General features: G+C 31.9%; 1 protein-coding gene across 4 annotated transcripts in view; it reads left to right on the top strand.

The window, feature by feature from the left end:
• Positions 1 to 15912, top strand: part of LOC130891699 (neurocalcin homolog) — a 240146-nt gene that overhangs the window by 180039 nt on the left and 44195 nt on the right. Inside the window, exons 1-2 of one of the 4 annotated variants that reach the window (XM_057796588.1) lie at positions 8136 to 8519; positions 10742 to 10904. The exons of 2 other annotated variants lie outside the window; for them this stretch is intronic. The gene's annotated coding sequence lies outside the window, so the exon portion shown is untranslated. Of the gene's footprint in view, positions 1 to 8135; positions 8520 to 10741; positions 10905 to 15912 lie in introns of those variants that run through there. One more of the 4 variants, XM_057796584.1, reaches the window with a different exon arrangement.

Genomic DNA, 15912 nt, shown 5'->3' with positions numbered 1-15912 from the left:
ATGGTTCACTATAAATTTGTTACTCTTTAAGATAAAGGTGTCATATGGTTTTGTCCAAGACTAAACTTTGTATATATTTTTCGCCTGAAAATTAGAAAAATAGGAAAAAGATAGACACCTATCTTCAACAAAATATGGAATTTAAATGAAAATAATAAGAAGCTTTTCAAAAAAATAAAATTTCAAAATACTTAGAGTAAAAAAAATAAAATAAAGAATTTATCTTTTAAAAATTCATATGAATAAAATCTGCTCTTAGCCTCTATTTGACCAAAAGCACGTCATTTGGCCACAAGTACGACATTTGGCCAAGGATGTAGTCCAGTCAGAAAAAATCTTTTCCCGATAAGAAAGACGACGTCTCGTAAAGAGACGGCTACTAGTAAAAACAGTCAGCAGGTACACCAAAAAGGTGGTTTCTCAATCAAATAAATAAGCCAATACTAAAGCCGGCGTGATTTTGTGAGGGTCGCTTCTTCTATATAGCGTAATGAAAGCCTTTTTTAATCTACAACAACGGTTCTCGAGTCAAAATTTCTACAAAATCTTTATCCAAACGACGAGGTAGAATATTGAAAATTACCAATAGTTGTCCAGCAACACTACAATGCACAGAAACTATTGACGTTACCAGTATGTAAACCGTACTAAAAAGTGCATTTTTCTAGATGTTTTGTTTGACTTTATTCCTTATACTGAAATTTTGTTCACGTACAAAAATTCAATAACCCTTATAAATTTCGAGGTAAACATTTGATCGGTTTCCAGATGGTTTAAAGCTCAAATAGAAAAATACCGATGAGCTGAATATTTTAAGGCTAAGCTGCTAACACTGTTGTCAAAAGTATCCCAATAACTACACGGCAACAATGGGTGGCTTGGCATGAAAGAGTTTTGTTGTTTGTTGTTTATCCGTGTATCCCATTTTTACAATTTCATTCTCATTTACTTACTTAGATCAGATAAGTTTATTATAATTATTTATGCATATTGTTCATTATTTTTATCATATATTGTATCATTCTGACCAAGAGTATCTGAGATATCAAGTTTCGTGCTACTAAAATTCTCTTTGCCACCACCTCCCTTTTCTATTCTCACAACTTACAGCAATAATCGCACATGTAACAGCAGCAACAGTCTTTTCCATTATTGACAACATGTATCCATAATCAATACGATACGATAAGATTTATTGACTATTATAAATACAATACCATTTGCGTAGTCCTATAAGTAAATCTCACTAAGCGGTTATCAATAACATGATCAAAGCAAAGTAAATCGTGCACATAACGCACTTTCTGTCAATAGAGGAGCGCAATTTTCTCATTGCAAAAATTTCACAGATTCCCCTCTGGTACCTCGTTTTGTAGAGCTAAATGTTATTTTTATAGTTTAATTTCAAATTGTTTGAATCCAACCAAGATTCAGCTACCTTCTCGATGTTGAAGTTGTTACCCTCTTTTGTTGGGAATGTGGCATCGTCGGCGATGCATCTAAAATAAATGTTGCAAACATTTCGAACTCGTGTATCTTTGTCTATACTAGCTTTTATGCATTTAGGTTAAAATCTTTACTTTACTTTATTTATGGCCCAGTCATTATAGGGGGTTCACCGCGGAAAATCGACATATCCAGTATATTGCCAGGTAAAAACTTGTTTTTTGGCATCCTAACCTAACCTAACCTAAAACTATTCTCAAAATTCACGTATAAAGTCGGTTGTCAAAGGTCACAAATATTGATTTTTTGCAAATATCTCGTTTTATATGGATTTACGCTATTATTGTAGAAAATTTAATTCTTTACAACTTTACAACTTTTTCAGTGATAGAGAGCGTGGAGCGCGCGGTCAGAGTATTATCAACTAGTTAGAGCAGACTTTACAGCCCCAGTAATGGGGTTGTAAATGCGTAACGAAGTCCTGGAACCTATCATCACTATTTTACCACCTATACCAGATGAATTATTCAATGCAATATTCTGTAACTGCAAAAGTGGCTCAAGATGTGGATGCAGGAAAGCGGGGTTACAGTGCTCTTTAGTTTGCAGCCAGTGTAATGAATAAGCTTGTCTCAACGCTGTACCATATCAGACCGATATTAATGATGATAGAATCTCTGACCCAGAAATCATGAATGAATTGAGACAAATGTCGTTGAAGACGGTAATGAAGAGGAACTAGAAATTCTGTAGCAGACAGACGATGACGACGATGATGAAGAAGAAAAAGAAGAAGAAGAAGAGAATTGTAATTAGAACTTGTTCTCGAAATTTTTATTAATTTTGATAATAATAAATCCATGAAATGCTACGTTTATTAAAAACATTAGTTAAAAATTTATATAGAAAGTCATTAGTATAAATTAGATTAGATTTAAAATACAATTTAAGTATTTTCCTCATCAATTTCTTAATTATAAGGCCAGGTAAGTGTTATTGAATAAATTAACAATTAATAAGAGATAAGTAACCAAAAAAAATGAATTTATTTTAAAAGTTAATAAATAATGCTAAACATTAAGTAAAACCCATAGAAAACGAGATATTTGCCAAAAAAATCGATTTTTGAGACATTTGACCTCTGATTTTAAAACTTGCGATCATCCAATTATATGTGAATTTTGAGGATAGTTTTAGGATTCCAAAATACAAGTTTTTACGTGGTAATATACGATTTTCCGAGATATCTACCTAATTTGGAATAAGATGACTGGACCATTAGCACTTTCTCGAATAAATCATTCTCCAAAGTTATGCATGAGATTTTTAATATGTTAACCCTATTATTTTTCTCTATCTTTTTCCAATATTAATTTTTATTGTTGATATTCTGCGCAAAACTTTAGTGATCCTATTCAAATATGAAATTTACATTTTGAAAGCTACTAGTTTTATGGGGCCTTCAGAGCAGTCGCGTTCTGTATATATATTAGATATTTATCATTCTATCATTTTAAAGCCGTAAATAGCCGACTCTCTCATCTTTATTATTTTAGTCATCCAAATTTATATTATTATGTATCTATACTTTCTTCTTGCATTTATCTTTCAAAAACAAATTTTAGTGCTGTTAATTGTCAGCATATTAACACACACAATTAACAGGATCATTATTTCCGTGATAAAATTACGTCAACAATTTTTAAGTTCGATTTTATCAGAAATAATAAAAGTAGAGGTGGCTGCGTTAAAAATAAGGCTGGTTATATAGCTCATTTGGTAGGTACCTCTTTATAGGTTTATTTTAAGGGTGTCATTCAATGCTACAGTTGTATATTTACTTTCCATTTTTGTCTACCATAAATCAAATTTACATCCTACCAACTGATTCTTATACTTTTTATTAGAATACATTTTTTTCCACCGGTGCCACTGTTCAATGTTGTGGAATCAGTGTCCTATCATGCCTTTTGTCAATTGCGGGAATAAGAAAAAGTCATACGGTATCAGATCAGGCGATTAAGGTACATTGGACAATGGCACCATTTTTAGATAAAAACTATTGAATGTAGATGGCTGTGTATGCAGCTGCATTGTCATGGAAAAAATAGCCTCCTGTCTGCCACAATTTGAGTATTTTTAGACGAACACTGACAAAAGTTAGATATAGAATTTCACTGATTTGGATATTTGATGCGCGTTCACACAGAGATTTGTCATCAATCGATGTGTCGCTATTTCTGAATTTCCCCACAGCGTCATTTTCATTAGCTGCCTTCAGTAGAAAACATAACTTAACAGCTGCACGTTGTTCACTTAGACATGACATCATAAAAAACGAAACAAGAACAAAGTAGTACTAGCAAAAAAATCAATGCAGACAAACAGAACAAGACATTTCGATATCACTTAGAGTGCTCAACTGGTAATTAACGCTATCTAACCTCTCACGGAAACTACAAAAACTTCAAAAGCTCCACTCATGGTAATGTTATTTCGATTATTATAGGATTCTCGTAGTAACAATGCCTCCACTTATAACTGTTGGATTACTTTGAAAAAGACATTCTGTCACTGGTTATCTCATTTGCTCTTCAACTAAGACACAAAATTGAGGAAAGTGAAGATTAAAATGATGAAATGGATGAAAATATTAGAACAAAGTTTAACTTCAATCAATTCACTGTATTCGAAAATTAAGGAATCACAAAAACGTTATCGTTGTTAGATATTAGCTCAGAATCTTACGCAGACTGTGTTGCCGAAGAAAACGTTTTACACATATTGTTTTATAAATTTGATAATATTGTATATTGTTTGCCTCATACAGCTCTCAATGTTTCCTGACAAGTTCTTACTGTTTTTTCCCGACATATTATATTAGAGAGAATAAAAAATAGTATTCGACCAAACATTTTTAGGACCTGTTTTTAAACTTCGATTCCTGAGTTGCTGAGGTCCTCTTTTTTTAAAATTCTTTGTGTGGTCTAATCGAAGGTCTTTTTTTTTTGGTAAACATTATTTGATATCTTTTTACTCTCCGTACATGAACCACGCTATCCATATCTCTGTCTTCTACATCTAACCCAATCTGACATCTTCTACTTTTATTTGTACCATGTTGTTGTTCCACTGGTAGTCCTATTGTTGGAGTTCGGAGTAGGAGTTTTGTCATACCGGCATATGCCATGGAAGGTTTTTTAGATTTTTACTTTTCTTATTGACATATATTGACATTATATCTCCATGATGTCCTTCAAAAAGCCTGGTATCACAGTTACCTTATTCTTCAAATCTTTTGTTGAGTTTTTCCTACTGGTAATGCTAATCCCATTTATGTTCATGGCATAAGTTTCAGTTTGATCGTATACAACGATTTGGTTTTTTTATTATGAGGGATTGAGTCTTTCGTCAATATATTTTCAGATTCTTTTTGCTTCTCGCTCGATGTTATATAGCATTCTCTGTAGGTCTTCATTCTCAGCTATGAGAACAGCGTCGTCGGCGTAGTAAATTATTTGTGATTTTGTCTTTAATTATGATTTTGTCATTATCAAGTTAGAGTATGTAAATAATTTCCTTGCATTATACAATCCGTTACTGATGGTTGATGATGATGCCTGGTTCAGGTTATCTGTCATTATTAGAGGGGAACAATATTCTAAAGCAGTTTTGATCATCATTAAATATTGGTTGAAATTTGCAACGTTAAGCACTAAAGAGGATGTCAATGTATTGAACGAGAAACTAAATAAATTCCAAATCAGTAAAAGAAATCCGGATATGTGCATTTACAACCCTTGGTGGTCTTTTATAGGCTTTTATCCTCACTCAACTATAACTTATAAAATAAATAAAAGTGCAGCTATACTCATAAATCATCACTATATCATCTCTATAGTTGAAAAAGTTGTAGGACAAAATCATCGAAAACATGATAAATCATCAACGCTGTTGAGATAACTTTTCTTGGAAACACTTTGTTGGTGATTGTGTTGAAAATTTCCAGGTTATCCTTTTCAATTTTTACTGATACCAAAAGACATTAATAAAGTTAAGAAATGTCCGCAATTCTTATTCATTTAAACGTTCGGTTTGAAATAAGTTGTGCAAGCTTCTAGCGACGTTGTGCCAACAGGGCATTCCAAATATAATCTTGGAGTGATCAATTCACTAAACGGGATAACAGCCGATGGTGCATTAATCTATACAGTGGTAATGTAACGCGCGGAGCTGTGGCCTGGCTATTGTGCCGCATTGTCAATATGCGGTCACCAATTAGTTTATGATTTTACTCGCCTCTGGTAACAAAGTGGAAGTTAAAATTTATTATGTAGCTTGGTGTTAGCTAGATTAATTGCTAATTAATCAATATATCTCCAACATTGTGGTAGTTCAATACATAATTTTAAATATGCTACTTTTTACTACCATTGAAATTGGATTCCAAATTAGCCAGTCCTTCAACAATTCAGCATTTGTGCGTGGGACCTATGGAAAACAATTCATGGGTTGGAGTACAGATTATCAACTCCTTGATTTCGATATGTTCCTCTGCTTTTGTGGAGTGTGATTTTTTCGTCACGCATCGTGAATCTTTGTTTTGTATAAATTGAATCTGCTTTTTAATCTACATATTTTTTTGGAACTAATTTTCTGATATAATTAATGATCAAATTTTATTTTTCATAGTTCAAATCTTCATATACATCTTTTGGAACCAATTGAAGATCTAATATGGTTTTTTATAGGTCAAATGTGTTTTCACTTTACATACATACCTTCAAAACATTTTTCCAATATAATTAATAATCGTGAGCATCTTCCCATACCGTTGAGGTACATTGCCGTATACTAATGGCTAGTATTCAATCCGGTAATCAGCCTTAGCTCGGGTATGTCTTCCAGTACATTAAATGATGGATTTTGGTGTGTCGCGTACTGTACAGTACATTGTCTGTACAGCTACACATGTAAACATAGGATCGGAAATTGAGAAGCCCAATCGCGTACTCGCAACAGTACTTTTCGCTAATTTTATTACCATTTCTGATATTAAGTGCAACTAGCAATTGAATTAAAACCATTGTCGATTAGAACTTTACAATGAAAATTAGTATAACAAAGATGTCGCGAACAAAGCACGAAAATCTAGCAAACGGATGAGACATAAAACTAAGCGGCGTTTTGATCAAAAACATTGCAGTCTCCGACAGTTCCAACTGTAATGGGAGACCAAAAAATATCTTGCTGTAGTATGAAGTTGGATAGTAGAATGAAGCTTAATAAGGATATGTCTAAAAAAGCTTCAAGTTATTGCATGGTAAAACTTTCTATAAAATTAATATCGCTAAGCATATCTCTAATTTGTTTCCGAATAAAAATATTTTCGCCTCACTAAACTGTGGAACAACTTGTCTTGGTGTTTCTAGAGTTGAAAATTCCTTCCCTAGTAAATCTAGCCTCGTCAGTATACAACACATATTTTGGAAAATTTCGATTTTCACGAGACTTTTGTATATAACAGTTTGAAAATTCCATGCACACCTGAAAATCTCTAGGTTCAAATGCTTGAACACTGGCCAATTTGTATGGATGTAACACTTGTTCTTTTTGAGTACTTAAAGATGGCCTTTCAGAAATTTTATTTAATAATTCTTCTTCAACACGATGGGGCATCTGTTCATTTTGCTGCAGCGGGGAAAAATTACTTAAACAGACGTTTTAGAGAAAAATGGATTGGTCGGGGTGGACCCAATTGTTGGCCTCTAAGATCACTTGACTTGAATCCTATCAGGAGGCCATATGAAGTCCTTAGTGTACGAAACAATCATCGAATCTGAACAAAATCTGACACCTAGAATTCAATCTGCGGCAGAAATCATTCAATCCCATCCAGATTTATTCTCAAAGACACGTTTTTCAATGACAAAACTGGGTAATAAGTGTATTTTAGTAAGCGGCTTACAGTTGAGATTATGAATAATTTGTATTTGTTTTGAACTACTTACACTTAATCATCATTCGAAATTAAATGAATAATTAATCAATTTGTAAATTACTTACGTGCTTGTTTTAGACTTTTGTTTAGAGGCAAATTTCTACAACACCGTTGCTCTATAAAAGGTTATTAGTTTTTAAACTAGAAATAATCAGGCAATTTAAAACAAAATTAAAAAAATAATTTGCTTCAGTGGCGTAAAAAATGGGGTATAAAAGTGACAACTAACCCTGACAACGCGCCACTGGTTAAATTTTTCCAAAGTTTGTTTATGTCAAAATATTACTTTATTAAGGAGCATATTGGTCTCTAAATTTGAAAAAAAATTTAAAGGCGTTCTTAACTTACGCAAATTTTTGATTTTGAATTTGAAGCAACTAGACCCGTAAAGGTTCGTATACCTATATAAAAATGAATCATATATTGAGATCGCCCTGTGGTAGAGCGTTGTCGGTCGAATATAAAAACACCCTGTATAACTAGCTGTTTGTCTTTCATCACATAAAATCATTCACTTTAAAACTCAAACGAAATAAAGAACATAATAAGAAAAGTTACGTATTATGAATATTTTATCAAGGTGTTAGCTTTATAAAAATAATTGTTTGAACTAGTTTACAAAAATCGTGTTATTTTTGATTGTTTGCGGTTTTCTTCCTATCATTGGTATATCCTGGAAACTAAATAAAAAAAAATTTTGCAGCTTTATACGGTGAATACAATAGGTGTTTACCTTGTATAAATCTAATAGTGGAATACTGTAGTTTTCCAAGTATCCGAATTTTTGAGAATCTAGTACTTTTTCTGTGCCCTCTGTATCAGATTTTGGGAACAGTCAAATCAACAATTTGTTGTACGTACTTACATATCTTGTAAAGGAAATTAGATAAGGTAAATATTGTCGTATATTATAAATTTGTTCCAGTGATTAGGATAAGCTTACGATTGAGTGTTTTCGTTTTCGTATTTTTTCATATTTCATTTACAACGGATGTGATTAAATAATTGGTGACACATTCATATGCATTGTGTATATGAGTTTTTTTTGCATAAATCAGAATCGTAAAGTTTGGTAAGTGAAATAAAGTTTTTGATTCAGAAAATAGTAATTAATCTTATAGCATCTAATAAACACGCAATACTACTATGTTCTCGATATAAAATCTAAAATTAGAAAAATGTCTGGTTCGTTAATGAATTTTCCATACATAAAATTTTAAATTCTTTGTTCGTGTTTTGTTAAATATAAGTTTGCCAATAGTTTAGAACGTTACTCATTTTTACTCACAAGTGTACGAAATTTTATAGGAAACTTTTTTTATAGAATCTTTTTTTCAGTAATCATTTGATTATGCGTAGTAAATGTCGATTTCCGTGTTGAATTTTATTAATTTATTTCCGTATTTGAACTTAAAAATTTTTACAAAATGTGTCTTTTATGTTTTACAAGTGTTGTTATAAAAAGTTATTTTCTATTAATTTTGTACGAGGTCTCACAATTAAATAAAGTGGTTGATACTGTAAAAATAATTTATGTTAAAATTTTGGTAACAACTTGATCCCCTTTAAAGTAATTTCCTTCCACCCTTCCAACGATTTTTCTAGACTAGCATCCGGTAGCACCTTCGTCACAGTTGTTTGGATGTTCTTAGTAGATTCAAAATGTGCTCTTTTTTCAATGTATTTGATTTGTGCAAAGAGAATGAAGTCACAAGGCGATAAATCCAGTGAATATGCAACACATACAATTACTTTTCGAGTGGCTGCACCATTATGCTTATTTATGTGCAACTAGACGTTGTTAAACGTCGAAAAACACTATATTGAATCTATAATTGTAGCATGATTCGAATCTTTAAAGAAAAACTGCTCTACACTCTCTACGGTTTTTACCCTTCACGATGACCTTGGGCTCTGTATTTCGATTTTTCTAGTGTTAAAAGAAATTTTTCAAACCTTGATTACGTTCCGGTGGTTAAATCACTTAAATCACGTGCCCATTAAAGGGAAAAAACAAGACGTAGTTAAACGTTGAAAAGTACCTAATTTACAAAATCAACATTGGGTTCTGTATTTTATTTTATCTAGTTTTTTACGAGTCTTTTCAAACTTTAATTACGTTCCAAGCGTTATATTACTGTTTTTGTAATTTTCTAGCATTCACAGCACGCTATCTTCTGCCGAGAACTGCTTACAAGAACCTACCTATCGGCAAAACCCTCATGCTTCTCAGTTTCAATGTTCATGCATTAGACCAAATATGATATTCTTCCTATTCTATCTTAGGAAGAGAAAGTGACAAAACATCTGTTAGAACTTACGTAAAGTAGTGAGGTATTTCTATTCGTTTTTTTACAAACTGGATTTTTTTCTAAAATCGATTCCAATTCATGCAATCCTCTCTTTTTGCTTTTCAATTATTTGTTACCGCAATGTAATTCATATGAAAACTGGTCAATAGAATGTATTCCTTAAACATGTGTGACGTGACTTTGGATGTTTCCGAAATTTCTATAGAAATTTGAATACAGACCTTCATAACAATCTATGTGGAATGTCAAATTCATTTCCCCAACATTTCTAATGAGTTCATATTTTGAATTGTTTAAAATGTAAATATATGTGAAACTGAAGGTGTAGTTTTTGATAAAAAATTATTTTCTCCCCAATTAAAATAAACACATTGGCTATGAAATTAAATATTATGAAATAATTAGTCGATTTATAGTTGAAACTAGGTAGATAGAAAGGATTTGAGGATATGCTGCATTATAGCAGTGTCGGTTGTTCTTGTTTTAAAATTTGTTTTCTCATAAATATCGAAAATGGCTTATGCGTGATTTTTTTGAGTTGTACAAGGAACAAGAGTGTCTATGGAAAGTTAGAAATGATCTATATCACGATAGAAATGCACGAAGTAGGGCTATGAACATTTTAATTGAAAAATTTATAGAAGTTAATAAAGAAGCACACGAAGATTTTGTGAAAAAAAATTAATTATTTTAGAACATCTTATAAAAGAGAATTAAAATTAGTCAAGAACTCAAGTAAGTCCAACATAGTGTTAATGCAGAATTATCCATAACTCGGCTCTTTTCAACTTTTACTGATAATTATTAATAATAAACAAAATGAAAAGCAATATTACATATTTGTATATGTAATCTTTGTTTATTTATTTAACTACCTTTAAATATTCCTAACGAAGAACTGTATAAATTGCATAATAAGTTTCGGGTATTATTCTGTCCAATGATTGAGCGGATATGATACTGATAAACTTTAAATCTTCAGAGCTCCTTCCGGTGGCTAGAACTCAAGAATATTTGAACAAAACGGCAACTTCTCTTATTTATGTGAACATCGCTTTCATTAATAAAACCTATTATTGTATTTTTACAAATTTTACGTCAAAATTGCCGAAAGCCGCTCATGTTACCAGTGTCAACAATTCCACGTAAGTAGATTCATCCATCCGTAAGTAATTTCTATTCTATATCTGAATGCAGCCGTAGTTGCTCTAATAAGTTAACGTGACTCGGTGAACAATTTTACCTGAGCCCATCTTTGCACCAAAATCTGCGGTTCATTTTAGTTTCATTTTTTGTTAAGCATAGAGCGAGAGACGCTAATAAAATTAAATTATATTGATTTGACATGACCGAAAGCGAAGATTATACTGCGGCGCAGTATCGTGTGTGCCCTCGTCAATGTTTCTACTAAATTGTACGATCTTGTCGTTCGATCCTGTCGAACGTCACCGCAGTACCGTGAGTGGCCATCTTTAGTTCTTATAGATGTTTTGCTAATTTCTCGGCCAAAACAGCAGTCCATGTTATGGTGCAGTCTTTACGCAGTTAGATAAATGAATCTACTCTTGTGTCATACGGATCCAACTTTTAGAATGTAATGTGGATATCTACTGTTTCTAAAAATATTCGTCGAAAGGTCGTCGTCTTCATTATCTTCTGTCGCTTGCAGAATCCTCTAAAACTAAATCTTCAAAACAGTCATGAAATACATCTGTCTGTAGTATGCAACTCGCCAATCTTTCAGTTTTATTAAGGAATTGAAATTTCTCAATTTAAGGAAAAATTTGGTGCAGTGATTAAAAATAGTTACAAAATATATGCTTTAAAGATGTCACAAAATTGTATGCCAGACAAATATTTGTACCTTGCTTCGTACTATGAAGATTGAACGTAATTTTACTCTAATATCGATACAGTTAATAAAATTTCACATTGTCCTACGTTGATTAAAAATAAATATATATTGCTGTTTCTAAAGAACACTTAGGTAAATACAAAAACTTCCATTTTATAGTAGTGTGAAAAAACGATTTGTAGTTGTATAAAACGTATAATGGAAAAGTATATTATTGCCAGAATCTAATGGTATATATTAGTTTCATTGAACTATGACGCAAGTACTCTGTGGCGGTCCTTAGTGGAATTACAGTTATTGTTGTTCCAGAACAGCGATATTATCTTCAACATCAACTCTTAATATATATTTATACAATATTATTCCATATCCTTCAATTACAATAAATAACTAAGACTACAGGGTTGCATTCTACGCTGTTGCTGTTCAACTTGTACTCAGAGCAAATATTTATAGAGGCACTATAAGAATGTGATAAGGGCATCAAAATTAAAGGGGGGAACCAATCAACAATCTCCGCTATACTGTCTTATTGGCAGATCACGTCGAAGATCTACAGATGATTCTCAATTGAGTAACTACAATGGCGAAAAAGCTGGTCTTAAGATCAATAGAAAGAAAACCAAATTTATGGTGATTAGTAAGAAAATTAGTTAGAAAAATACAAAAAGTAGATCTGTATACAGAAACGGATCCCATTGAGAGAGTACACCGCTTCAAATACTTGGGATATACAATAAATGATGAATGGAACCCCGATTTAGAGATTAAGATTAGAATTGAATTGACAAGATCCATATTCATAAAAATAAGAAAGCTCTTGAGCAACCTCAACCTGAGCATTGGTACCCGATGGCGAGCCACTAAATGTTAACTACTCTCCACGCTGCTTTACGGTGTGGAAGGGTGGACACTAAATGTAGCAACAATGCAAAAATTAGAAGCGTTTGAAATGTGGCTATATAGACGCAGCTTAGAAATACCTGAATGACTGATAGAGTAACCAATACGGAGAATGGCTAAAGATTTAGAATTGCTTGTAACTATTAAGAAAATAAAAGCGTCCTACCTAGGCCATATATTTCGGAATGAAAAATACTGTTTGCTACAGCTTATCGTGGAAGGCAAGATAGCAGGTAGGAGAGGGTTAGGTAGAAAGAGAAAATCCTGGCTGAAAAACGTACGCGAATGGTTCCAAATACCAGAAGCTTCGAATATAATTCATGCGGCGTAAAATAGAGAAGTCTATCAAATGATGGTCGCCCACTTTCGGTACAAGACGGCACTAAAAGAAGAAGACGAAATTTGACTACGTTCTCTGTAAATTCATCTTCACTTTTATTATCTCTGATTATAATGGTATTAGACATTTCCCAAAAATCTACCAACTGTCCATTAATTGTTTCCTATCAGATAAATAATTTGTTTTTATTGTACATCGTACATATTCTGTCGTATGAATGATATGTGTGGATATGAGCTAAATCGATAAGTTTAGTGAGCTTGTTATTCAAATGTCCTTGAAGAAGTGTTTGTATGTTAAGCACTTGCGTTTTGCACGTTAGAAGAACCCTTTTTGATCGATGCTGACTGTTCTCATGCAAAATGTACATCGTACCACTTAAAACTTCTATAAGGGTAAATCTAATAGTTTTATAAGTATATTTTTGTTTTATAAAATAGTAATAGATTCAAATATAAAAATAAAAAACTTATGATTTGTTCTAAGGAGATGAATTTCTGTATTTGAGAAACAAAAAACCATCTCACATATAAGTGGTAAAAAAATGGTTGTTTATTTATGTATTTATGATAAATCGTTTAGATTTAAGGTCTCTTCTGATTGGAATTTAGTTTTCGAAACAGGAAAAAATATTGACGTTATCATAAGAGACCTAAAATTAAGACGATTTATCTATAAAAACATATTAAAAGGTCTATGAAACGGCCTTAATTGTCTAAAGTAAATGATTTTTAAACAAAGAGATTAATTGAATAACTAATTGAAAACTCTATGTAAAGAAGCAGCTATTATAAAAAAGTTGAAAAAATTTGAAATCAATCAATCAATTATTATAAAAAAATTCTTTTTAAAAAAGATGTTTTTCTACCTTGACATACCCGTTTTACTTTTAATACTTGCTCAACATCCACACCGAAATTATTATTTATAGTCAAAATAATACAATAAATGTATCTTACTTTATATATTTTCTTCTTTGAACATCTTGTATCTTCATAATTTTATAACTTTATGGTTTTAACCACAAAACCATAAATGAGACTTTAGATGATTAATCAGTTGATCAATTGATTTTACAGTTTCCTCTTCTATATTGTCAAGCTTCCACATCTTTAATTATTTGTTTATCTGCTTTTTTCTCAAGTTATGTTATGATTTTTGATAAAATATTGTTACATTTATGTCCAAATAAACGTGTTCATAGTGATTGTAATAGTTGTAATTCCTTTCTCAATTAAACAGGCCTTCAAGCACAATATACACCTAGTTCAAACCTGCTTTTTTCAAAATACCACCATGCATTCAGGGAAGAGCTTTCTTTCTCCCCCACGTATCTCTTAATAGAAACGTTAAACTTCTCTGCTCTCCTTACGGCTTCCATGAGTTATCTTTTTCTTCAGGGTAGTGCCATGCATTTTAATCGCATCCTCTAGAAGGAATGAATCCTTAGCCGATTTATTATGAATAAAATAGTGAATCCGCTTACTAATGCTACCCCTACTCGAGAACCTTCCCAACCTCGGTTTGACAGAATTTCTACTTGATAGTACCTGAAATATTCTTCCAAAACATTGGTAAACGTTGGTCTTTGATTCAAGTAAACTGCCATGAGCTTCATCTTCCCCAAAATGAGTTATTGTTAAATTTCAAACTTTTCCAGTTGGAATCTGTAAAACCATTGATAAACCCACGTGAACTTTCCTAGGAATTTTAAGCGATTTGCCTTTCGAAACTCTTGTAAAAGTGTGTTAGTCCTTAATTCAGAAAGTTCAATCTAAATAGATTATTCGTTTTCCACAACAGTTATTCATTCTTTTTTCAACATTGCTGATCTACATTATTTTTTTTCTTTCCTGTTTTGCGATGAGATCAGTTTCCAAAGAACTGAACTTATCCGTTTCCTTAACAGCATATTATGCACTTTTTGAGTCGCACCTCGGAAATGCCCTTTCCTTCTGGGGTATGTATGGTGCGACTCAATAATTTACGCGAATCTTCAAACTACAAAAGAGAGCTTTTAGATATTTACTCGGACTAAATAGCAGGGCTCAATGAAGGGACTTCTTCAAAAGATAAAAAATTCTGACACTTCCTTCCGTATTCATCTTTGAATCCGTTTGCTTAATTCGTAGCATGCTTCTCCAATTTCAGAAAGGTCGTTTTTATTTTAGAATGCAAAAAATGCACAATCACTTGCTAATCGAAATCAAATCGATATAATCTTCCCGTATTTCGCAATAATTGGAGGGCGTATTTACAGAAAAGTTCCTTGTACTTTGTAAGCGACTTCTAGTCTAATTTTTCTCTGCCTTAAAGAAAATTAGATTCATATTAAATTTTGTTAACATTAATAAACTTTATTCCTAATAACATACTTCATATTATTTAGTATTATTTTGCTTTCAGACAGGTAACATTTCTGCGGGCTCCAAATGAATAGCAAACACTGTTTTCTGTCGAATTGGAGGAAATCATTTTATCATAAAGTACATTTGTCCACAATCCTAATAACAAAACTTCCAAGTTCCTTCTAACAATTTAATATTCTTTAATCCTAATTAAAATGCCTCATTAGAAATATTTCAAAAAAAGGTGCTTTGAAGTAAAAAAAAAAGATCTATAAATCTATATATAAAGGACGAACCCTGCACTAAATGTTTTAGAAAGTTTTCTTGGCTCCACAGCAAAATTTATTTATACTTTTCTTCACCATATTAACTATAAAAAGTTGAGCAAATAGTATGTAAAAGCCTTCTTATAAATTTATTTTTCGAAAACTCTGCTGCATTATGTTAGTTTTTATAAAAACAAGATTGTCATAAAGAGTTGGTTAGGCTAAAGTTATTTTAAAATTTTCTAAAAACGATTTCAATACATATCTTGTTTATTTATCGTTTTCAACTTAAAATAACAACTGTTTTCTGTAGTTGAAGAAAAAACAACTATTTTCGCCATCAATTCTCATTTTTACTGCAATTTTCAAAACGAATCATCCTGTGCATCCATTCACACTACATTTTATTATAGTACAGTTAATTTCAGTATTATATCAAAA

This window comes from Diorhabda carinulata, chromosome 3 (genome assembly GCF_026250575.1).
Source record: "Diorhabda carinulata isolate Delta chromosome 3, icDioCari1.1, whole genome shotgun sequence".
NCBI classification, from domain to species: domain Eukaryota; kingdom Metazoa; phylum Arthropoda; class Insecta; order Coleoptera; family Chrysomelidae; genus Diorhabda; species Diorhabda carinulata.
This window is presented reverse-complemented; position numbering and strand designations above follow the sequence as displayed.